The sequence below is a fragment of the Halichoerus grypus genome, chromosome 13 (assembly GCF_964656455.1).
Source record: "Halichoerus grypus chromosome 13, mHalGry1.hap1.1, whole genome shotgun sequence".
NCBI classification, from domain to species: Eukaryota; Metazoa; Chordata; class Mammalia; order Carnivora; family Phocidae; genus Halichoerus; species Halichoerus grypus.
In genome coordinates, this window is record NC_135724.1 from 73,070,185 (window position 1) to 73,095,010 (window position 24,826).

The following is a 24,826-nucleotide window of genomic DNA, read 5'->3' on the forward strand; positions in this document are numbered from 1 at the left end:
ATGGTTAAATTAGCAGAAATGAGTCACTAAATTAGCACAATATGGAGTGATCTAATAATTTTTTTTAGCTAATAAGGAATAACTGAGTTCCTGAGTCATCTGAACAAATTACCTTAATCTTAAAAATAATAAAAGCACAGGAAAAATAAAATACACATACAGTCATCATCTGAAATCCTAATAAAGTTAGATACATGAAATACATTCAAACATAGTTATACTGGGTTGAATTTAATCTAGAAAAATACTTCCTACAGATTAAAACCAGGACTATAAACATGCCCAAAGGTGAATATAAATTAATAGACCAGAAATACTTATTAAATTTCAAGAGGCAAATGTCCGATGGGGCATATATCACTATTTTACAACATTTTATTAACTTCTTTATGAGAAAACTTCCCTTTCTCCCTCCATAACTAGCTTTTGCTTTCAATGTATATAAAATTGGACAGTTTAAACCATTTTGCCAAATGTTATCAGTGAGAAATCCATGCCAAGACAGAATGCCATTTACTTTTTCTTTTTTTTTTAACGACCCAGCAATTGCACTGTTGGGTATTTACCCCAAAGATACAAATGTAGGGGCACCTGGGTGGCTCAGTCGTTAAACGTCTGCCTTCGGCTCAGGTCATGACCCCAGGGTCCAGGCATTGAGCCCTGCATCAGGCTCCCTGCTCAGCGGGAAGCCTGCTTCTCCCTCTCCCATTCCCCCTGCTTGTGTACCCTCTCTCGCTGTCTCTCTCCCTAATAAATAAAAATCTTTAAAAAAAAAAAAAAGATACAAATGTAGTGATCCGAAGGGGCACCTGCACCCCAATGTTTATAGCAGCAATGTCCACAATAGCTAAACTATGGAAAGAGCCTAGATATCCATCAACAGATGAATGGATAAAGAAAATGTGATGTATATATACAATGGAATATTATACAGCCATCAAAAAATGAAATCTTGCCATTTGCAATGACGGGGATGGAACTAGAGGGTATTATGCTAAGTGAAATAAGTCAATCAGAGAAGAACAATTATCATATGATCTCACTGATATGCAGAATTTAAGAAACAAGGCAGAGGATCATAGAGGAAGAGAGGAAAAAATGAAACAAGATGAAACCAGAGAGGGAGACAAACCGTAAGAGACTCTTAATCTTAGGAAACAAACCGAGAGTTTGCTGGAGGGGAGAGGGGTGGGGCTATGGGGTGGCTGGGTGATGGACATTGGGGAGGGTATGTGTTGTGGTGAGCACTGTGAATTGTGTAAGATTGATGAATCACAGACCTGTACCGCTGAAATAATACATTAATGTATTCATGTAAATACATTAATAATACAAATACATTATATTAATTTTAAAAAAAGGAATTAACAGTCCAAAAAAAGGAAAAAAAATGCCATTTTTTTTTATTTTTATTTTTTTTGTAGACTCCACACCCAACATGGGGCTTAAACTCATGACCCTGATCGAGAGTCTCATGCTCTACCAACTGAGCCAGCCACGCACCCCAGAATGGCATTTACTTTTAAATATGTACACTTCTGGTTTAAAGAATAAAAATGTGGGCACCTGGGTGGCTCAGTTGGTTAAGCGACTGCCTTCGGCTCAGGTCATGATCCTGGAGTCCCTGGATCGAGTCCCGCATCGGGCTCCCTGCTCGGCAGGGAGTCTGCTTCTCCCTCTGACCCTCCCCCCCCTCATGTGCTCTCTCTCATTCTCTCTCTCTCAAATAAATAAAATCTTTAAAAAAAAAAAAAAAGAATAAAAATGTGACATGCTAAAGAATTAGGAAGAGGTAGGGGCTAGAGAAAATTTTTTCCTCCCCAGGAAAAAAGAAAAAAAAAAAAAGCAAGAAGCACAAAATGAGGAAACTTAATTAATGACCCAGTGACTACCAGCAAAACTATGTAGTCATATGACAGGACATTGAGAGCTATAATTTTAGATTTTAGCCTGATAATAAAATGTCTCTTGTGGGGAGGAAAGACATAATTCAACTGAACATAAAGACAATCTTTTCTGTGTATTCTTTTTTTTTTTTTTTAAGATTTTATTTATTTGACAGAGAGAGAGACAGCGAGAGAGGGTTGAACACAAGCAGGGGGAGCGGGAGAGGGAGAAGCAGGCTTCCCGCTGAGCAGGTAGCCCGATGTGGGGCTCAATCCCAGAACCCTGGGATCGTGACCTGAGCCAAAGGCAGACGCTTAATGACTGAGCCACCCAGGTGCCCCTTTTCTGTGTATTCTTAAAAGCAAATAATATTGTGTATCTCCACCTTTTAGAATCCACAACCAGTAGCATTTTTTTCGTTGTTAAATTCCCTTTACTCTTAACACATGACATGATATGATCCCTTTAAATTAACAGTTGATTGACAATTTCCAGACAGATTCTGGTAAAACCCCAGTGTACCAAAAGAAAGCAGAAGACTATCATAACCATTCAGCATATTCTTTTTTTTAAAGATTTTATTTATTTATTTGAGAGAGAGAGCACGTGAGACAGGGGAGGGTCAGAGGGAGAAGCAGACTCCCTGCTGAGCAGGGAGCCTGATGCGGGACTCGATCCAGGGACTCCAGGATCATGACCTGAGCCGAAGGCAGTCGCTTAACCAGCTGAGCCACCCAGGCACCCCCATTCAGCATATTTTACCCACTTGACTCAAGAAAGCAACTTATACATGAATAATTCCCTACTCCTTTTCCTTTATAGGCCACAAACTGAAGTCAGAGACCACGTAATCTTGCTCATTACTGCATCCACAAGGCCTAGGGCATAAGAGTGTCTAGTAAATAGGTGGCATTTGGTAAATATTTTATTTATAAACCTAAGCCAAATCCTATAAAGGAAACAGGTAAAACTGAAAGAGGAAGAGGTTTCAAGGCAGAGGAAATGCCTCAGAGAGCTCTTTTCTATCAAAATGAAAATTTTTAAGCTCAAAATTAATACATGGAAGTTAAAGTATACAACCTATTTACAGATGCTTAACATGGTGGACTTATTTTTCAATGTATCTGGAAGTACAACCTTATTCTGGCATACACTGGTAGACTAGTACAAGAAAGAACTATATATGTCTCTAAAAGTTCTAAACAGCACCAAGTACAGATCATACTCCCAACACTTCCCTTCCACGTTCATCTCACACCAGAAAGCACCAGCAATTACTCATCTTTTCTAAATTAAACACTTAAACTCTCTGCATTAGCAACCTAAGACATTTGATGATTTTAGATGGGGAAAAAGTATTTTACAATTTCAGGATAAATAAGCAACTTACATGTGTCAAATGATCCCTTACGAGTTATTCAAATCACATTTAATCATTAGCAAATACTGTGTACTCATAAGATCTTCAAGCTACAGGAAGATCTTACTTACCCATATACATCATGGACACAATATGTCAATTTACTCATAAGTTAACTTTTTACCAAGACCTAAAAGCTATAAAAGGAAAAAAGCCATGAAAGGAAAGTAAGCAACAGGTATTAAATAAACGCACAATATTTTTATAACCTTCTGTTTACCTAGTAGTAATGAGAATAAAATGAGGGAGGGCACTTGGGTGGTGTAGTTGGTTGAGCTTCCAACTCTTCGTTCCGGTTCAGGTCGTGATGTCATGGTTGTGAGATTGAGCCCCACGTCAGGCTCCACACTCAGCACAAAGTCCGCTTGAGATTCTCTCTCCCTGTGCCCCGCCCCCACTGCACACAGGATCACGTTTGTGCTTTCTCTAAAATAAATAAGCCTTTTTTTTAAAAAATGAGAGGAGGGCGCCAGGGTGGCTCAGTCAGTTAAGTGACTGCCTTCGGCTCAGGTTATGACCCCAGGGTCCTGGGATCAAGTCCCACATCGGGCTCCCTGCTCAGTGGGGAGCCTGCTTCTCCCTCTCCTCCCCACGTGCTCTCTCTCGCAGTCTCTCTCTCTCTCAAATGAATAAAATCTTTGGAAAAAATTAATAAAAAAAAATAAATGAATAAATAAAAAATGAGGGGAAATTACTGAACATCTTTTGTCAACATTTAAATGCTAACACTATTCTTTAAGTGGTGCCAAATTTGGCACAAAGATTTGTTCCAGTGAGATAAAGGTTCTGGTGAACAAAGATGGCCCTATTTCGGGAAAGTTATTAAGTAATCTCTACATCCAACGTGGGGCTTGAGCTCATGACCCTGAGATCAAGAGTTGCACGCTCTTCCAACTGAGCCAGCCAGGCACCCCAATTTCAGTGAAAATTAGATGGAAATTACACTTTATGAAGTCCACTAGGTATGTGTTGCAACTTTTAATACAAATCCCAGAACAGGGGCGCCTGGGTGGGTGGGTCAATTGAGCGAGTGACACTTAATTTCAGCTCAGGTCATGATCTCAGGGTTGTGAGATAGAGCCCTGCCTCTACTCTGAGCTGAGCACGGAGCCTGCTTAAGATTCTCTCTCTCCCTCTCCTGTTTGTATGCTTTCTCACTCTTAAAAACAAAAACAAAAAACAAATCCCAGTACAGTACAAATTTTTAAATCTTATATAAAGGTTCTTTTTCTTTGGGTGATGAGGAGTGGAAAAGAAAATATTAAAAAGAAAACGAAACTGAAGTTCGTAGTCCTAACAATGACCCGACTACAGCCACACAATTTTTCCTTTAGGCAATACATAGGAAAATTTAATGCCTCCTTCATCTGAAAAAATAGTTACTTAAAATCACCTTTCCTCTTCTAATGTTAAAGTGGGTTCTTAAGAGGCTAATCCTCTTAATTATTCCCATATTCTAATGAATACCAGCTTGTAAAAGCCAATACAAAATCTTTTACTGAAAGTGTTAGGATATCACAGAACAGGAACAGAATCCATAATTAATTACTGACATTGTATCTTTAAGCTCAAACTACTGTGGTTACAGTGGCCAGTGAGACAGTGCCAGCTATCAATTGTAGGCATTATGAAGCAACTGGTAAAATAGTAGATCCAGGGTACTATTTACAATCCTATTATAAAGGCTAAACATTTCTTAATTTACATAAAATCCTGTAATAAAAATTAGAACATGGATATTGGCTAAGCCAGGACAACTGTTACAAAAGGTTGCCTGCAAAAGGCAATATATTAAGTAGTCAAACGCTATAATAGCTTTGGGTTGTTGTTTTTTTTTTAAAGTAATCTATAACTTGGGCCTTGAACTCCCGACCCCAAGATCAAGAGTCACCTGCTCTACTGACTGAGTCAGCTGGGTGCCCATTAAAATAGCTTTTATCATGCAGAGTCTTTCATTTCTAAAAGATTAGTCTAGCCACAATAGAGTAACTGGTTTGGGACTAGCCCTCTCACCATAACCAATTAGAACACTGGACATAATATATGAAACAACAGTTCTTGGATGCTGGACAATAGACAGCTCAGAACTGCCATCCCGGACAGAAGGGAGACAAACTACCTGAAACCTGTAACTACCTAAACTTTTCGTCCCGAAGTACTTTCCACACCCTGGCCAAAAAGGGGGAATCCAAGCAGAGCAGAAATCCAACAGAAACTCAAATACAAGTTTCAGAAGCCTGAGGCAGCTGTAACCTATGGGGCATTCTTTTGTCTTTACTAAACTAAGCTGTACATGCATAGGGTGAGAGTCCAGGAAGGTGGGTAAAGAAGAACCATTGGGAGGCGGACGCCTGGGTGGCTCAGTCGGTTAAGCGTCTGCCTTCGGCTCAGGTCATGATCCCAGGGTCGTGGGATCGAGCCCCGCATCAGGCTCCCTGCTCAGTGGAGAGTCTGCTTCTCCCTCTCCTCTGCCACTTCCTCTACTTGTACATGCTCTCTCTTTCTGTCAAATAAATAAATAAAATCTTTAAAAAAAAAAAAAAAAAAGGAAGAACCATTGGGTAATGAGCAACTACTTGGGTACTATAAACATAACTACCACTGGAGTTTACAGACCTCTGATTCTGACCAACCAGAGTAGAGAGAGACCTTACTGAACACTCAAGAGCATTCAGATGAGAAGGCATCAGCAGAGCTAAACTAGCCCTAGGACAAAGACTCCTCTCTTGGCCTACCTCAACAAAGCTTTAAATAAAAACAAGTCTTGGTGGTGTCAGCGGCCGCGGGAGCTGGACCGGGACACTCGCCGGGAGGGCGGCGTGCGGCGGGCGGCGAGGGTCCAGAGGCCGCAGGCGGGCGGCGGCGAGCGCGAGCAGAGGGCGGCCGGCCTGCAGCGGCCGCCGAACCAGGATCACGCGGCGGCCGGAGCCATGTCGGTGAACATGGACGAGCTGCGGCACCAGGTCATGATCAACCAGTTCGTGCTGGCCGCGGGCTGCGCGGCCGACCAGGCGAAGCAGCTGCTGCAGGCGGCCACTGGCAGTTCGAGACCGCCCTGAGCACGTTTTTCCAAGAAACCAACATTCCCAACAGCCACCACCACCACCACCAGATGATGTGCACCCCAAGCAACACACCTGCCACACCGCCCAACTTCCCGGACGCACTGGCCATGTTCTCCAAGCTTCGTGCCTCCAAGGGCTTGCAGGGCAGCAATAGTCCCATGATGGCCGTGGCCTGCTCCCCCCTGCAAGCTTCAGCCCCTTCTGGGCCTCGTCCCCACCCAGCCACCAGGCCGCCTGGATCCCGCCCTCCTCCCCCACGGCCCACAGCTTCCACCACCTCCACCACCCACAGCCCACGTGGCCCCCCGGAGCGCAGCAGGGTGGCACCCAGCAGAAAGCCATGGCTGCCATGGATGGCCAGAGATGAGACTGGATGCTGCCGGGCGCTGAGCTGGAGCGGGGGGGGGGGGGGGGGGGGGGGGGGGAGGGGGGAGGGGGGCAGTCCAGGGTCGTGGGGACACAGGAGGGCCGGGGTGGGGGGAGCCGGGGCGGGTGGGGGTTTCCTGAAGATCGCACTGGAAGATTTTATAAAATAATTTTTGTGGGTTGGGGGGGGATAGTAAACTTCCTGAGCCACTTGGGTCCTTCAGGAGTTTCTCATCAGACAAGTTTTTTTCTCTTTCTAATATATAACTATAATATATATGAAAATATAAATATAACTAATGTATGTGAGAATGGGGCTGGCTGACCGAGGTCTTGGGGTCAGCAGGGAAGGACCAGAGCGTCCCCTTGGGCCAGCACCGCTTCCCTCCACCCCTCGTCCCAGGGCAGGTGCTTGGAAGCCAGGTGGGGTGATCCTGCAGTCATGAGGGGTCTGCTAGCTGCCTCTCGGAGGTCATGCCTTCGGGAATCGAGGACCACCGTGGATCCACTCAAGGATTTCCACAGCAGGGGCTCCCTGAAGCGCCCGTCGGCCGAAGGTATGGACGCCCCTTGCCATCCAAGCTCTCCCTAACCGGACTTCCGTGGCTGGCTCCTCAGGGGCCCTGCAGCTCCGGGTCTCTTCTGGTGTCACCCGTCACCAGCCAGATGTGCGGGGCTTGTGCAACTAATGAGCTGGCTTGGGCCAGAGACTCAGGCTCTGCCTAGCAGGGGTCCTGATCCTCCTCGGCCACCCTGCCTCTCCCACTGTGTGTCCCACCCGACAGAGTGGAGAGCTTGCCTTGGATTTACTTCCCAGATCAATCATCTCACCAAGGTGAAATTTTAATTTAAAAACTTAAAAGAGACTTTTCTTAAAAAAAATAAAAATAAATAAAAATAAAAAAAATAAAAACAAGTCTTGAAGAATTTGAATATAAAATAACTTTTCCTCTTTAAAAGATAGCTTTTTAAAGCAAATATAGGGACGCCTGGGAGGCTCAGTCAGTTAAGCATTTGCTTTCGGCTCAGGTCATGATCCTAGGGTCCTGGGATCAAGTCCCGCATCAGGCTCCTTGCTCAGTGGGGAGCCTGCTTCTCCCTCTGCCTGCCGGTCCCCCTGCTTGTCTTCTCTCTCTGACAAATAAATAAAGATCTTTAAAAAAAAAAAAAAATTAAAGCAAATATAACAACACTGAATTATGGGTTTTATAACGTATCTCATAGTAAAATGACAAACAGCACAAAGACTAAGAGGGAAAATGGAGATATACTACCATAGGACTCTTATGTTATACATCAAGTACTATATTATTATTTAAAAGTAGACCATGATAAGTTAAAAGGGCTTACTATACACCCTACAGCAGCTACGGAAATAAATAAGTACAGTAAATATACTAATGTAGGAGATAAAGTAAATATCACAAAACAATCCAAAAAATGGCAAGAAAAGAAAAAATTAAGAATAGATGAGATTGGGGGGGGTGCCTGGCTGGCTCTGTCAGTGGAGCATGTGACTCTTGATCTCAGGATCATGAGTTTGAGGCCCATACTGGGTGTAGAGATAACTTTAAAAAAATATTTTTTGTAATTAAAAAAAGAAGAATAGATGAATAGCGTCAGGGAGGAACAACTCTTCCTCTGCTCTTTAGTTCAATACTGGAGGCCTGCAAATTAAACTGAAAATGATGGGGGGAGGGCAAAGTTTATTCATATACATATGAACACACAAAAGTTGTGACTTTCTAAACAGCCGAAGATGGGGCCTTATATACTTAATTTATTAGGAGAGGGAGGAGTTGAAAGGCTCCTTTAGGAAGAACAAATGGGTTTCTAGAGGAATAAACAGAAGATAAGCAAATCTGTGATAATGTCTGTTTATGCAGGGGTGAGTCGTCTTACTCATTTTTTTTTCTTTATGGCCATGAAAATTCCTTCGGAAGGGGATTCACGGAAGACTCACTCCCAAGTTTCTGCTTTTAGAGAGATAACAGAAGCTCCAAAAGGGCTTCTGCATCTATTGTATATCAAATACTGTCAGTTTAAAATAATCTTAGATTCCATCTGAAACTAATGTAACACTATGTATCAACTATACCTCAATAATCTTGTAGGTCCAAGTGGATACCCACAATTCAAAACAAATGCAAGATGGCAGACTTAAACCTAACCATATCAATATTTAAATTAAATGTTAATGGATCTTTGTAAAGACACTAATTAAAAGGCAGAGATTGTCAAACCAAATGTAAAAATCAAGGCCTACAGGGTACCTGGCTGGCTCGGTTGATGGAGCATGGGACTCTTGATCTTGTAGTTATGAGTTTGAGTCCCACGTTGGGTATAGAGATTACTTAAAAATAAAGTCTTAAAAAAAAAAAAAGACCTAATTATATGCTAACTATAAGAAATACACTGTAAATATAAAGACATAAGCTGAATACAAAAGGAATGAAAAAGACACACCATGCAAATACTAGTCATAGAAAAGCTACAAGAACTATATTCATATCAAAGAGGTCCTGGAGATAGCAAATATTACCAAGATAAAATGGGACAAGTCGTTTATGATTAAAGGGTAAATTTACTGAGAAGACCTAACAATCCTAAAATATGTATGCAACTAAAAACAGACCTTCAAGGGGCACCTGGGAGGCTCAGCCAGTTAAGTGTCTGCCTTCAGCTCAGGTCATGATCCCGGGGTCCTGCTCAGTGGGAGAGTCTGCTTCTCCCTCTACCTCTGACCCTTCCCCACCAGCTCGTGCTTACTCTCTCTTGCTTTATCTCAAGTAAATAAAATCATTTTTAAGATTTTTAAAAAGCAGGGGGAATGGCAGAGTGAGAGGGAGAAGCAGGCTCCCCGCTGAGCAGGGAGCCTGACATGGGACTCGATCCCAGGACCCTGGGATCATGACCTGAGCCGAAGGCAGACGCTTAACCAACTGAGCTGCCCAGGTACCCCATAAATAAAATCTTAAAACAAATAAACAGACCTTCAAAATATATGAAGTAAAAACTGACAGAACTGAATCCCCAATTGCAGTTTGAGATTTCAGCACTCCTCTTTCAGTAACAGAACAAATCGACAAAAAATATATACATATATAAAAGACTCTAGGGGCACCTGCTCCACAGGAAGCCTGCTTCTGCCTCTCCCACTCCCCCTGCTTGTGTTCCTGCTCTCGCTCTGTCAAATAAATAAATAAAATCTTAAAAAAAAAGACTCTAATAAGGGGTGCCTGGGTGGCTCAGTCAGTTAAGCATCCAACTCTTGATTTCAGCCCAGGTCATGATCTGGGATCAAACCCTGCATCGGTCTCTGCACTCAGTGGGGAATCTGCTTGAGATTCTCTCTCCCTCTGCCCCCACCACTGGCTCTCGAGCACTCTTGCTCTCTATCGCTCTCAAATAAATCAATCTTAAAAAAAAAAAAAAAAAGACTCTAATGATACTACCAACCAACAATTGATATCTACCTGCAAGACAAACCTTCTTTCCTAGGACACATAGAATATTCACTATGATATGCCTTCCCACAAAACAAATCTCAAATTCAAAAGATTGAAATCTTATAGTCTGTTCTCTGATCACAATATTAAATTAGAAATCCGTAACAATATCTCAAACAACCCCAAATACTTAATTGAACAATACATATCTAAATAACCCATAGCCAGAAAGAAATTGGAAAATATTTCAGACTAAATGGAAGTACATAATATGTCAATTTGTGGGATGCAGCTAAGGCATTTGAGAAAAATTTAGATAACCATATACAAAAAGATGAACCTCAACCCTTACCTCATTCATTAAACAGATTTTACCTTGAAGTGCTTCACAGACCTAAATGCAGAACATAAAACTATAAAAATTCCTGAAGAAAATTTAAGTAAATATTAGTGAGCTTAGGTTTAGAGAAGACTCCTTAAATAGCTATAAAGGGCATTAATAATAAAGGAAAAAGTAAACCAGTAACTTAGACTTCATAAAAGTTTCTCAATCTTTGAAAGATACTGTTAAGGAAATGAAAAGGCAAACCACAAACTGCAAGAACATATTTATAAAACGTGTGATTTGCAAAACCCTGTGATCAAGGACTCATATCCACAATATATGAAGAATTCTTGCAACAGTAAACAAAAAACAACCTAATTTTTTTTAACGGGCAAAAGATTTGAAAGGGATACTTCAATGAAGAAAATAAATAAATGACAAATAAGCACATAAAAAGACAATCATATGGAAACTGCAAAATAAAACCACAGTAAGGTATCACTACAGACCCACCAAGAATGGCTAAAACTAATAAAAAGACTGACAATACTGTTAAGGATGCTGAGCTCCTGGTTCTTTGAAAGAATTAGTAAGACTGATAAACCCCTGGCCAGACTTATCAAAAAGAAAAGAGAAAGGACCCAAATAAATCATGAATGAAAGAGGAGCGGTCACAACCAACACCAAAGAAATACAAACAATTTTAAGAACATATTATGAGCAACTCTATGCCAGCAAATTAGATAATCTGGAAGAAATGGATGTATTCCTAGAGACGTATAAACTACCAAAACTGAACCAGGAAGAAATAGAAAACCTGAACAGACCCATAACCAGTAAGGAAATTGAAGCAGTAATCAAAAATCTCCCAACAAACAAGAGCCCAGGGCCAGAGGGCTCCCCAGGGGAATTCTACCAAACATTTAAAGAAGAATTAATACCTATTCTTCTGACACTGTTCCAAAAAATAGAAATGGAAGGAAAACTTCCAAACTCATTTTAAGAGGCCAGCATTACCTTGATCCCCAAACCAAAGACCCCATCAAAAAGAAAAACTACAGACCAATATCCCTGATGAACATGGATGCAAAAGTTCTCACCAAAATACTAGCCAATAGGATCCAACAGTACATTAAAAGGATTATTCACCACGACCAAGTGGGATTTATCCCTGGGCTGCAAGGTTGGTTCAACATCCGCAAATCAATGTGATACAATACGTTAATAAAAGAACAAGAACCATATGATCCTCTCCATAGATGCAGAAAAAGCATTTGACAAAGTACAGCATCCTTTCTTGATTAAAAGTCTTCACAGTGTAGGGATAGAGGGTACATACCTCAATATCATAAAAGCCATCTATGAAAAACCCACAGCGAATATCATCCTCAATGGGGAAAAACTGAGAGCTTTTCCCCTAAGGTCAGGAACACGGCAGGGATGTCCACTATCACCAGTGCTATTCAACACAGTACTAGAAGTCCTAGCCTCAGCAATCAGACAACAAAACGAAATAAAAGGCATCCGAATTGGCAAAGAAGTGAAACTCTCACTATTTGCAGATGATAGGATACTTTATGTGGAAAACCCAAAAGACTCTACCCCAAAACTGCTAGAACTCATAGAGGAATTCAGTAAAGTGGCAGGATATAAAATCAATGCACAGAAATAAGTTACATTTCTATACACCAACAACAAGACAGAAGAAAGAGAAATTAAGGAGTCAATCCCATTTACAATTGCACCCAAAACCATAAGAAAAATCTAGGAATAAATCTAACCAAAGAGGCAAAGAATCTGTACTCAGAAAACTATAGAATACTCATGAAAGAAATTGAGGAAGACACAAAGAAATGGAAAAACGTTCCATGCTCATGGATTGGAAGAAAAAATATTGTGAAAATGTCTATGCTACCTAGAGCAATCTACACATTTAATACAATCCCTATCAAAATACCATCAACTTTTTTCAAAGAAATGGAACAAATCCTAAAATTTGTATAGAACCAGAAAAGACCCCGAATAGCCAGAGGAATGTTGAAAAAGAAAAGCAAAGCTGGTGGCATCACAATTCCGGACTTCAAGCTCTATTACAAAGCTGTCATCCTCAAGACAGCATGGTACTGGCACAAAAACAGACCCATATATCAATGGAATAGAATAGAGAGCCCAGAAATGGACCCTCAACTCTATGGTCAACTAATCTTTGACAAAGCAGGAAAGAATGTCCAATGGAAAAAAGACAGTCTCTTCAACAAATGGTGTTGGGAAAATTGGACAGCCACATGCAGAAGTATGAAACTGGACCATTTCCTTACACCACACACAATAGACTCAAAATGGATGAAAGACCTAAATGTGAGACAGGAATCCATCAAAATCCTTGAGAACACAGGCAGCAACCTCTTGGACCTCAGCTGCAGCAACTTTTTCCTAGAAACATTGCCAAAGGCAAGGGAAGCAAGCACAAAAATGAACTATTGGGACTTCATCAAGATAAAAAGCTTTTGCACAGCAAAGCAAACAGTCAACAAAACCAAAAGACCAACAAAACCAAAAGACAACCGACAGAATGGCAGAAGATATTTACAAATGACATATCAGATAAAGGGCTAGTATCCAAAATCTATAAAGAACTTACCAAACTCAACACCCAGAGAACAAATAATCCAATCAAGAAATGGGGAGAAGACACGAACAGACATTTCTGCAAAGACATCCAAATGGCCAACAGACACATGAAAAAGTGCTCAACATCACTCGGCATCAGGGAAATACAAATCAAAATCTCAATGAGATACCACCTCACACCAGTCAGAATGGCTAAAATTAACAAGTCAGGAAACAACAGATGTTGGCGAGGATGTGGAGAAAGGGGAACCCTCCTACACTCGTGGTGGGGATTCAAGCTGGTGCAGCCACTCCAGAAAACAGTATGGAGGTTCCTCAAAAAGTTGAAAATAGAGGTACCCTCCAACCCAGCAATTGCACTACTGGGTATTTACCCCAAAGATACAAATGTAGTGATCCAAAGGGGCACATGCACCGCAATGTCCACAACAGCCAAACTATGGAAAGAGCCTAGCTGTCCATCAACAGATGAATGGATAAAGAAGATGTGGTATATAATACAATGGAATATTATGCAGCCATCAAAAAAATGAAATCTTGCCATTTGCAATGACGTATATGGATCTAGAGGGTATTATGCTAAGCGAAATAAGTCAATCATAGAAAGATAAGTATCCTATGATCTCACTGATATGAGGAATTTGAGAAACAAAACAGAGGATCATAGGGGAAGGGAGGGAAAAATGAAACAAGACAAAACCAGAGAGGGAGACAAACCATAAGAGACTCTTAATCTCAGGTAACAAACTGAGGGTTGCTGGAGTGGAGGGGGGTGGGAGGGATGCGGTAGCTGGGTGATGGACATTGGGGAGGGTATGTACTATGGTGAGCACGGTGAATTGTGTAAGACTGATGAATCACAGACCTGTACCCCTAAAACAAATAATACATCACATGTTAATAAAAAAATTAAAAAAAAAAAAAAAAAGGATGCTGAGCTCCTAGAATTCTCATACACTGGTGATGGGAATGTGAAGCAGTATAGTCACTTGGGAAAATAGTTTGGCAGTTTTTTATAAAGTTATAAGCATACATTTACTATACAATCCTGCAATTTCCGCTCCCTAGGTATTTAACCTAGAGAAATGAAAACACATGCCCATACAAAGACCTCTATGCACATACTCATAAGAGCTTTACCATAACAGCCAAAAACTAGAAACCTAAATATCCATCAACTAGGGAATAAAGAAATTGTGGAATATCCAATGGAATACTACTTAGCAATTAAATAGAGGGGCACCTGGGTGGCTCAGCTGTTAAGCGTCTGCCTTCGGCTTGGGTCATGATCCCGGGGTCCTGGGATCAAGCCCCACATCGGGCTCCCTGCTTGGTGGGGAGCCTGCTTCTCCCTCTCCCACTCCCCCTGCTTGTGTTCCCTCTCTCCTTGTGTGTCTCTGTCAAATTAATAAATAAAATCTTAATAAATAAATAAAAAGAACCTACTACTTCTTTTAATAACAGGGATGAATCTCAAAAGCTTTATGCTAAATGAAAGAGGGCATTCACAAAATAGTACATACTGTGTGATTCTATTTATATGACATTTTAGGGGAAAAGCAAAACTATAGTTACAGAAAGTGATCAGTAACTGCCAGAGATAAGGATAGGAGAAGGGGAGTGACCTTTAAGGGTGCAAGGGGTGCCCTTTTTGAGGTGACAAATATGAGTGGCTATATGACTTTTTACATTTATAAAAACTCAAATTACATAATTAAAGATGGGTAAATTTTATTTTATGCAAATTATGCCTCAATAAAGCTAATCTTTTCCCCATGGCAGCAAAAAAAATCAGAAATATACACATGTGCTCTGAATAAAGCAAGTATTTTTCTAAATCTTAGAGTTAAGTACCCTTAGTAACTAGTGGAACCATGTTTGGGGGTACAGACCATTTCACTGAAATCTAAACTCAGAATGTATGCTTTAGGGATGACCAAGAGATTTGTACAACTAAGTCCCTTCTGATGGAGCTCCATGTACTGCATTTAACCCACAGTGAAGCCTTAAAGGAAGTTTCAAGTTACACAGAGCAAGCCAGCTAAAACAAATTAAACTAAAAGTGCAGCACAGACATCTCAAACACTTGGCTTACCAAGCTCTTGCCAATGGTCAAGTTTATTTTGGGACTGGAATATTTTAAAGTTCTTCATGTTCACTGCAGCTCTTACCCATTAATTCCATTAATCAAAGGCTTCCAAAAGAACAATTCTGAAAGAAAGTTCTGAGTACTCACCTTTCATTTTCACCTGTGTTACACGCAAGCAATTACAGTCACATTAAAAAAGAACCAAATTTTGTAACACTACATAATGCCAACAGCTTATTAAAAAGGAAGACGAGAAAGCTGCTCTTGATACCTCATTAATCACATCTATCTTACTATACCTTCTTTGTGAGAAAACACTAAAGAGGATATTTATGCCTAATCAGTGCAATGATTATTATAATCTGACTTCATATCTTTGCTCTTCTATTTATTATGGTGATAATCTCTTTAAATAAAGGAAACTTCTACACTGTATAGGTATTAGTGGTTGGAAAAGAATACTGGAATACTGATCCATTCCATATCCATTTTAAACACGTTTCACTCTAAGCAAAGACCCCACTGCAAATGGAAAGATACTTATTTTCACTCCACTATGGGCTGAGTTTATCCATGTATCTTGAACATTTACCCTGAGACTGAAGTCCAAACTATCTTTAAATGCTTAGAAAGTCACTGTAGAAACAGTATTAGACTAATACTAGATATTATTAGTCAGAACTCTCAATTGTTAAGTGAAAGAAAACCAAGCTAACAAAATCAGAACTGACTGGCTCACAGGATACTGAAACAAAGAATGACCTTCAGGCAGTAGGGCCTCAAAGGCTCAGCGCCACCAGATCCATCTATCTCACACTCCTCTTTACTCATTTGGCCTCATTCTCTCCCACTGTAGACAGACCTCCTGCCCCCTGCTAGCTTCCTAACTTCACAAGCCCAGAAGAAAACTGACAGCTTGCTCCTGTCATCTGTTATCAATACCAGTCAAGTACGCCTATTAGCCCTTTGGATCAAATGCCAATCAGTACTCAAGAGAGACAGACAAAAAATTGGCCAGACCTGCTACACATGTTCAACCTTAAGACACCAGAAAATGAGGACTAAGATATCTTGCTGAATAAATTAAAAGCAATGACTAGCTACTATCTATAAATTATTCTGATTCCATGAATTAAATACAAGATCTCAAAAACACAATGAATACCGTATTCCTTTTGCTAGTATATATAATAAAGTGTTGGGTGAGTCCCTAATGTCCAAAAAATTGATTTAAGGATACAACCTAAGAATCAGTAATAAGCCTCCAAATATAACCCCCCCCCCCAAAAAAAAATAATAAGGAAAAAATAAGGAAATCTAACACTCGGAACTGAACTACTGACCTAAAATTACAGTAAGTCCTATGATGGGGAAAAAAAAGGAAAGTTCAATTTAATAAGGCTTACATATGATAGTTTATCAAGAAACAGAGCAATCTTATTTTAAAAATTCATTCAGTGATGGCACAAATCGAAACTAAAGGATAACATGAGACCCATATTTGTGGCAATCATAATTACCACAGCAATGGCTGAGATTCCTACAACACTTGGGAAGCTAAATCTCTCTGCAGAAATGCCTCCTTCTTTAAAAGACATTTTTTAAGTGGAAAGGAATCTCAAATTTTCTGGCATATCTAAGTTTTAAATTACTTTGTTTCAAAGTTAATCATTTCAAAACAACTGGGTGTTACAACTAAAACCCAGCAGTCCCAAATTCTTTGCTGATCCATCACTCAGTTTAACTGACACAGTTTGCTACCAACTAGTTTTATCTTTCCAGTACTTCCAGTCCCATGCAAGCTGATTTTGTTCTACATAACTGCATGTACACTCAGAATTCAATTCAAACAATGACCTACATTTAGTAGTATCCGGGCACCTCTAAGACATAGAGAGGGCTCACTTTCTACTAATTTTTTATCTTTCAAAGCTCAACCTGAGGGAATAAAATAACACTATTTTACAACAAGTAGCAAGTTTATAGTTATTTTTTTTTTAAGATTTATTTATTTATTTGACAGAAAGAGACACAACGAGAGAGGGAACACAAGCAGGGGGAGCAGGAGAGGGAGAAGCAGGCTTCCCACGGAGCAGGGAGCCCGATGCGGGGCTCAATCCCAGGACCCTGGGATCCTGACCCAAGCCGAAGGCAGATGCCCAACAACCGCGCCACCCAGGCACCCCTATAGCTATTTATGATAAAGAATTAAATACAAATGTTTATTATTCCTTGAAAAAAAGTTCTATTAGATTCTGAGTCATATTGCCTCTGAAAAATTTACAAAAAAGAGAGCTGCAAATAGTGTATGGGAGAAGTCAATGCTCTTATTTATAATAATGGTAATAGCCAACACAACACAGACCACTCAAAACAACCCTACAAGGTGTCATCCCATTTTACAAAGGGGGAAACTAAGGCACAAAGAGATAAGGTAACTTGTAACTTGTCCAAGTCCTAAAGCTGGCTAATAAATAATTTACACATGCAAGTTTAAACCATGTAAGAAATTAAGCAGGACTAGCACATGTAAGGCCAATTCAAAAACAAAATGGCCAATATCAAAGTATTCCATTCCAAAAAGGCAGAACAGTAGCATAGACTAAGAGAAACTAAGTTGTTTGTTTTTTCTCTCAGTGCCATGAAACCAGGCCCAGATCACTGGGGGGTAAAACATCTATATTCTCAAACTATACAAAAATACCACAAAGTAACATATTTCTTAAAGAAAAACACTTTCAGAGGCACCAGGCTGGCTCAGCTGGAAGAGCATGCAACTTGATCTCCGGAGTCATGAGTTCCAGCTCCACGCTGGGTATAGAGATTACTAAAAAAAAAAAATAAATAAACTTAAAAAAAGAAAGAAAGAAAAGAAAAGCACTTTTAACTTTTGAGAGGCACATTCTGGAGAAAAATCATACGAAATGACAGCACTTTGAATACTAATTTTTCATTCCTAAATACTATGCTTGAAAGAATGTAGCAAATTCCTCAACGCAATCTTTCATAATATTCCATAGGAAAGAACCACCATGTGCAACAATTTTTATTGAGAAATAGAAAGTACTACAATAATCAAAAATGAGTCAGTCTATCATCATGGCATATTCACTTAGCTATATCTCAAAAATATTTTCAGATTATTAAGGTGTTTTCTTATCTGAGAGACAACCTTCAAGAACATGAAAAGGGCACAATGCTATTTCCACAGTTAACAATTAAGTGATCTTTGGTAGTGATTACAGAGGATTAATTTGTCACCCAGAAAAACTTAAGGCTATGAAACTGGATTTAGAAATGGAGCTGCAATTATTCTAATCCACAAAAACAATCAGAATTGGTATTTCACAGTTCTGAAGCAAGTCTACTTTCATAGTATTTTTACTTCTAAAATGTGCAGTACTAGTAAGCAAAAAGGGTCTGTTCCTCAAAACTGAACTGATTCTGGTCTTGCTTTGGTTTCTTCTGGTCTGTTCAAACAGAAAACAGTAGCTACAGTGTCTGACATGAACATGATACTTGTGCTTACTAGTGAGCTAAGTATATTCCCTGGGCTCTAGAAAACTGATATGGCATTGAGCTCCTTGAGTTAACCCTTAGTCACTACAAGACTATTTTCATCCAGGCCCAAAAAGGAAATGCCACTGCAGCACCACAAAGGTCACCATCATTCTGAATCCTCACCTGGTTTCTGTCCCCACGTTTTACAAGATTGTTAGGAAAAAAATCTTACTTGCATCCTACTACTTAAGTCCTTCCTACCATTATCCCCAGGAGGTACAAGCAAGATCTCATCTTGATTTCTTGGCTGCCTTTCACCGATGTAATCATAGCATGAAGCTCTGAAATAGGACCCTGGGATAGGCCATTCCCTTCAAAGTGTCTATCATTACTCCTTGATGAGTCAGCTTCTGGACTGCTGCCAATGTGCTTTTTGTTGAGTTAATCATGAAACCATATTTCTGTAGAGTTGATATGGTGGCCACAACACAATTTCAAAAGAATCCCTCAAAGTGTTTATCAAAGAAAGGACACAGATACATATCCAAGCAAGCCACTCACATGTTTTAGTAAGAAAAGGGATGAGTAATACAAAGGAGTTTTCATAGAATCATAGTTTAAAAAAAAAGTATATTACATGCAAGAGTCCAAAGATGTACTGTAAAATCTCCTGATATTTTTAAGTAGATTTTATGCAGATGGGTACATACAAAAGTTCTCATGTCCTTGAGGAAGGAAAAGTCATCTTACCTTTTATGTACCAGGTAAATGAGCTGAAGAATTTTGAAGTTAATAAAAACTTGAGATACCCAAGAATTCTCTGAAATTCTCATCAAATATCTCTGAAGGGAAAAAAAATCTATTCCATTCTATCTTTTTAGAGGAACCCATTAATTTAAAAAAAAAAAAAGTGTAATTCTTAGTTTTGAGAAGGGAAAACACTGTTGGCAACAGAGGAATAGTATATGCAGTACAACTAACTAGTTCCACAGAGCAAGAATGGGAAAACTCCTAGCTCTGAAGAAAATACTGGACAATAATAACACCCACTTTCAGGATATACAAAGTAAGATAAATATTCATGTATGGTTTTCTTTAGAAAACACCAAAGTTTTTCCCATGAACTTTAAAAACTGACATGAGAGCAAATGTTCAGGATGAATCTACTCATAAGATGCTCAGAGCTCATTTCAAGTTTGTCAATAAAAGAATACATGACGACTCTGGAAAAAAAGCTAATATATACAGATTTACAGGTTTACGAGACTTACCATAATTTAAAATGTGCTTATGCAGAATTTTAGTGTATAAATTTAAAACATTCACCCATAAAACCCATAAAAGTTGTTTTAATACCCACAGGAGAAAAGATCTAAGTATACAATAATAATTGCAAATTCAGGAGCACCTGGGTGGCGTAGTCAGTTGAGCGTCTTGTCTCTTGGTTTCGGCTCAGATTGTGATCTCAGAGTCCTGGGATCAAGCCCAGCATCAGGCTCCACCCAGCATGGAGTCTGTTTGGGATTCTCTCTCTCCCCTCCCCCTCCGCCCCTTCCCCCTACTTGCACGCACTCTCTCTCTCTAAAAATAAATAAGTCTTTATAAAATTCAGTAATAATTGGGGTGCCTGGGTGGCTCAGTCGGTTGGGCATCTTTCAGCTCAGGTCACGATCCCAGGGTCCTGGGATCAAGCCCCTGTTTCTCTCTCCCTCTGTCTGCCGCTCCCCTTGCTTGTGCTCTCTGTCAAATGAATAAATAAAATCTTTTTAAAAAATTTAAAAAATTGCAAATTCAAAAACACTAAGAATATATAAAATATATAATTTATATAGCATTATTACAGTAAAGGCAAGAGATCCCCTCCCAACATAGTAAATTCAAACAACCTGCATTCATTTTAGAATGCTTGAAAGAACATTATCTTATACCAAGGAAGTACCCTACCCACATACAAGGACCCAAGCACCAAAAGGCATAATCTTCTAATGTATACTTCAGAATTCCCTAGCCCTTAAGAGTTTTATGCACATGGTAAAAGACCTCAAGAAATATTCACTAATTTATTTTAAGGAGATGTATTTCCCTGTTATTTATACTAGGATACATGTTGAGTATCTGTATTATTCTGTGTAACCACTAAAAATGGAAAATGTATATAGTAAGCTTCTTACTGCTTATGTAACAAAGCCCTAAGAACCATATGTAATAAAGGACAACAACTTGGTGTTATTTAAATCTTGGAAATTTCCCATATATCATCTGTGATGATTAAAAAATTTACCTCCTCAGCACTGATAGTCCTCCTCAGCCCTGTCCTAAAGCTCTAACTGCCTCATCTATTTGTATTTAGATATCCAATTGTTTCTACGCTTAAAAGACACACACACACACCCCAACACTCCCCATCTTTCTACCAAAATCGATTGCCCTTGCTACTTATTTTCCTGGGCTCTATCTAAATCTATCATCTTTGAATATTCTTGCATTTACCTTTTTTCAACTCTAACACTGATCCCTGTAAAAGAGACAAGTGTTCTTGTTATCACTGTAGTAGTAACAGCAGCAACTGCAACTAGCATATATGGAATGCTTACTATTGGCTAGCTACTGTTATAAGCACTTGCTTAATCCTCACAAAAGCATCAAGTATCATTATCCCCATTTTAAAACTGAGAAATCTGAGGCACAAAAAAGTTAAGGAATTTGCCTAAGATCAGAGGGAGATACTAGTGGTGGCACCACAATTCAAACCCAAGCCTGAGCTCTTATTCACCCTTCACCATACTAAACTGCAATAGTGCAATAGTGCCAAGAGCATCCAACGTGATGTCAGAAGATCTGGGTTCTAGTTCAGCTATTCACTAGCAGTGCAACTTCAGACAAGTCCTGACAGCTGTGAAACACAATTTATTCACTTGTAAAGTATGAGTTACAATATGGCCTGCCCTGCCTACTTCACAGATAGCAATGAAAATTAAGTGTGCAACTAATACAGCTAATTAAAATCTTATTTGTAATACTGGACCCATAGTTGTTACTTCCATATTCCGAAGTTTTTAATATTGGCAACCTTATGCTGGAATTCTAGATTTGGATCACCAACATTGTAGTACCAGAAAAAGTAAAAGCCTAATAACTAAGTCTTGTCCCTATCAAGCAAAACCACATACAGAAGACCAACTATTAATTTGCAATCTCCATTACTGTCAAGATTGGACATCTCCAGGTAGGTATTTCCATGTGAAAAGGCTAGAAACATGATAACCCACAAATGAAATATCAAATCACCACTTACAAATTGGTATTTGAAATGTACTATCTCTTAGTTCTAAACACAATATTCAGTTTTCTGAATATTTTAACTTAGAAGAAATATACACTGCTGAAAGAAGATCTATAGCTCTGTACACCAAGTACTTCAATCACAGGATTTAAATCTAAAGCTAAGATTCTAGACTAAACAAAAGAAACACACACACATACTATTCTTGAAAGTATGAAACCACCCATGGTTTCTGTACTCCTTTACAGGGTCAGAATCTGAAGCTCAAAACATTAACTTGCAAAAATTGCCTGCAATCTCTTTTCTAATGTAAAAAGGTCCCATTTCTCGCTCTTGAGCTCATATTGCAAAAAAAAAGAAAGTTCATTACCTAGTAACAAAGAGGATAATTTAATTCAAGTAGCTAATCAACCATAAGCCATAAAATGTAAATTTTATGTCTTGTTCACATAAACTATGACTACCAATATTAATACCTCCAGCCATCTTAGAAGAGGGGAGGAGATGGAGCAGGAACTCTGTAGCTAAACATGTTTTACTTATAAACTTTTCATAACCAATTACATAACCATTCTGCTACTTAGGGGAACAAAACAAAGTCAAGGATTCACAATTCAAGAGCTACTAAAGACATAAAATATGAAATAATGCACTAAGGAGTTTTGTAATTTATAAGTAAATAAGTAAATTTATCCATTGACTAAGTATGTCTGCCTACTTCCTTAAAGTCTAATGATTTACAGTTTACAAGATTATTTATATAACAAACTATTCTCATTCCAGAGTGGGCTTTCTTGGGGATAAAGTTTAATAAGCAATTTACAATGTTCTATGAAAATTATAAGCTTCTTCAGGTTCCATGGTAAAGTTACAAAAGTTCTGGGCACCATATTTTTTAAAAAACATTAAAAAAAATACATGGAATGGGGCGCCTGGGTGACTCAGTCCAACTCAATTTCGGCTCAGGTCATGATCTCAGGGTTGTGAGATTGAGACCCGCTTCATGCTTCACAGTGAGCGTGGAGCCTGCTTAATATTCTCTCACTCCCTCTGCCCTCTCCCTCTGCCCCTCCCCCCTAAAAAAATACATGGGTATGGGGCACCTTGCTGGCTGAGTTGGTGGAACCTAGGACTCTTGATCTTGGGGTTGTAAATTTGAGCCCCACACTGGGTGTAAAGAGTACTTAAAATCTTACAAACAAAAAAAAAAGGGCATGTATGTGTGTACAAACACTTTTATAGCAGTTTTTTGTAGTCACCAAAAACTGGAAACAACCCAAATGAGCTTGGAGAATGAATAAACTATGGTACGCCAATACAATGAAATGCTGCTCAGCAATAAAAATTACTATTACACAAAATATGGATATGTCAAAGTGCATTGTGTTAAAGAAGCCAGTCTCAAAAAGCTACATACTGCATGATTCCATTTATATGGAATTCTTGAAAAGACAAACTATAATGACAAAACATATCAGTACTTGCCAGAGATGGGAAGTGGGGAAACGGGTGGACTAGAAAGGACCAGGAGAAAAATCTCTTGAGATGATGGAACTATACTCTATCTCCACCACTGTGATCACATGTGTTTCCAAAATTCACAGAACTGTACTCAAAAAGGGTGAGTTTTACTGTATGTAAATTATACCTTAGTTGTAAAATTTTTCTAAAACATGGAGGTGGTACAATCTTAATTACTGCTCTGAAAACAGGACCGGATGCTGCTTAAACAACCAAAGCAGGTACACTAAACCTTGTTAGATCTGCCTCCAGTTTGAAAACTCCCATTAATATTTTTGCCTAGAAATTGAAATAATATTTGTAGTTATAAATTCCCTTAGGATTAAAAAAGTATATATAGAGATTGACTGGGTTTACATACATAATATATATAAATATATATAAATATATATAATATAAATATATATAATATATAATAAATATAAAAACATACATAAAAATACACATTTAAGGGCACCTGGCTGGCTTAGTCGGTAGAGAATGTGACTTTTTTTTTTTTTAATTTTTTATTTATCCATCTGAGAGAATGAGAGTGCATGTGCACGAGCCGGGGGCGGGGGGGGGGGGGCGGTGTCAGAGGGAGAGGAGGAAGCAAACTCCTGGCTGAGCAGGGAGCCGGACACAGGGCTCTATCCCAGGACCCTGGGATCATGATGTGAGCTGAAGGCAGACACTCGATCAACTGAGCTATCCAGGCACCCCGAGAATGTGACTCTTGATCTTGGGGTGGTGAATTCAAGCCCCAACCAACTGAGCCACCCAGGCGCCCTGAGAATGTGACTCTTGAACTTGGGGTGGTAAATTCCAGCCCCACGTTGGGGGTCCAAGTTTTTTAAGAAAACTACCTACTATTTACATCCTAGTAGCGTTAGAAGAAAATAAGCTTTGTCAAGGAGGGAATAAAACCCAAGCAATAAATATTAACATCAAAAATATATATACATATATTTATATATATATATAAACATCAATCTTTTCTAGATTCATGATGTCATAAGTGAGTTTCCTCTCCTAAATTTGGTTCAAAAAAAACAAAATTTCACTTCAAAAAACCTGCAAGAGATTACTGTAAGTTCTTAACATTTGCCTAAAATCTTTAAGTGGCTTTCACTTAACTAGGCAGTGCAGCAAAATGGTTAAGAGCTCAGGCTCAACAACTCAACTACCTGGGCAAGTTATTCAACCTCATTTGTCTCAATTTTCTCATCAGTAAAAGAATAATTATAGCTATGTCTGGGAATAATTCTAGACAATTAAATGAACTGATATACATATAATCATTTAGAACA

General features: G+C 39.2%; 1 protein-coding gene and 1 pseudogene across 12 annotated transcripts in view; one reads left to right on the forward strand and one right to left on the reverse strand.

The window, feature by feature from the left end:
• MTMR3 (myotubularin related protein 3) overlaps positions 1–24,826 on the reverse strand; it is a 137,824-nt gene that overhangs the window by 98,228 nt on the left and 14,770 nt on the right. The gene's annotated exons all lie outside the window — the stretch shown is intronic.
• On the forward strand, positions 6,198–6,780 carry LOC118555195 (UBA-like domain-containing protein 2 pseudogene; annotated as a pseudogene).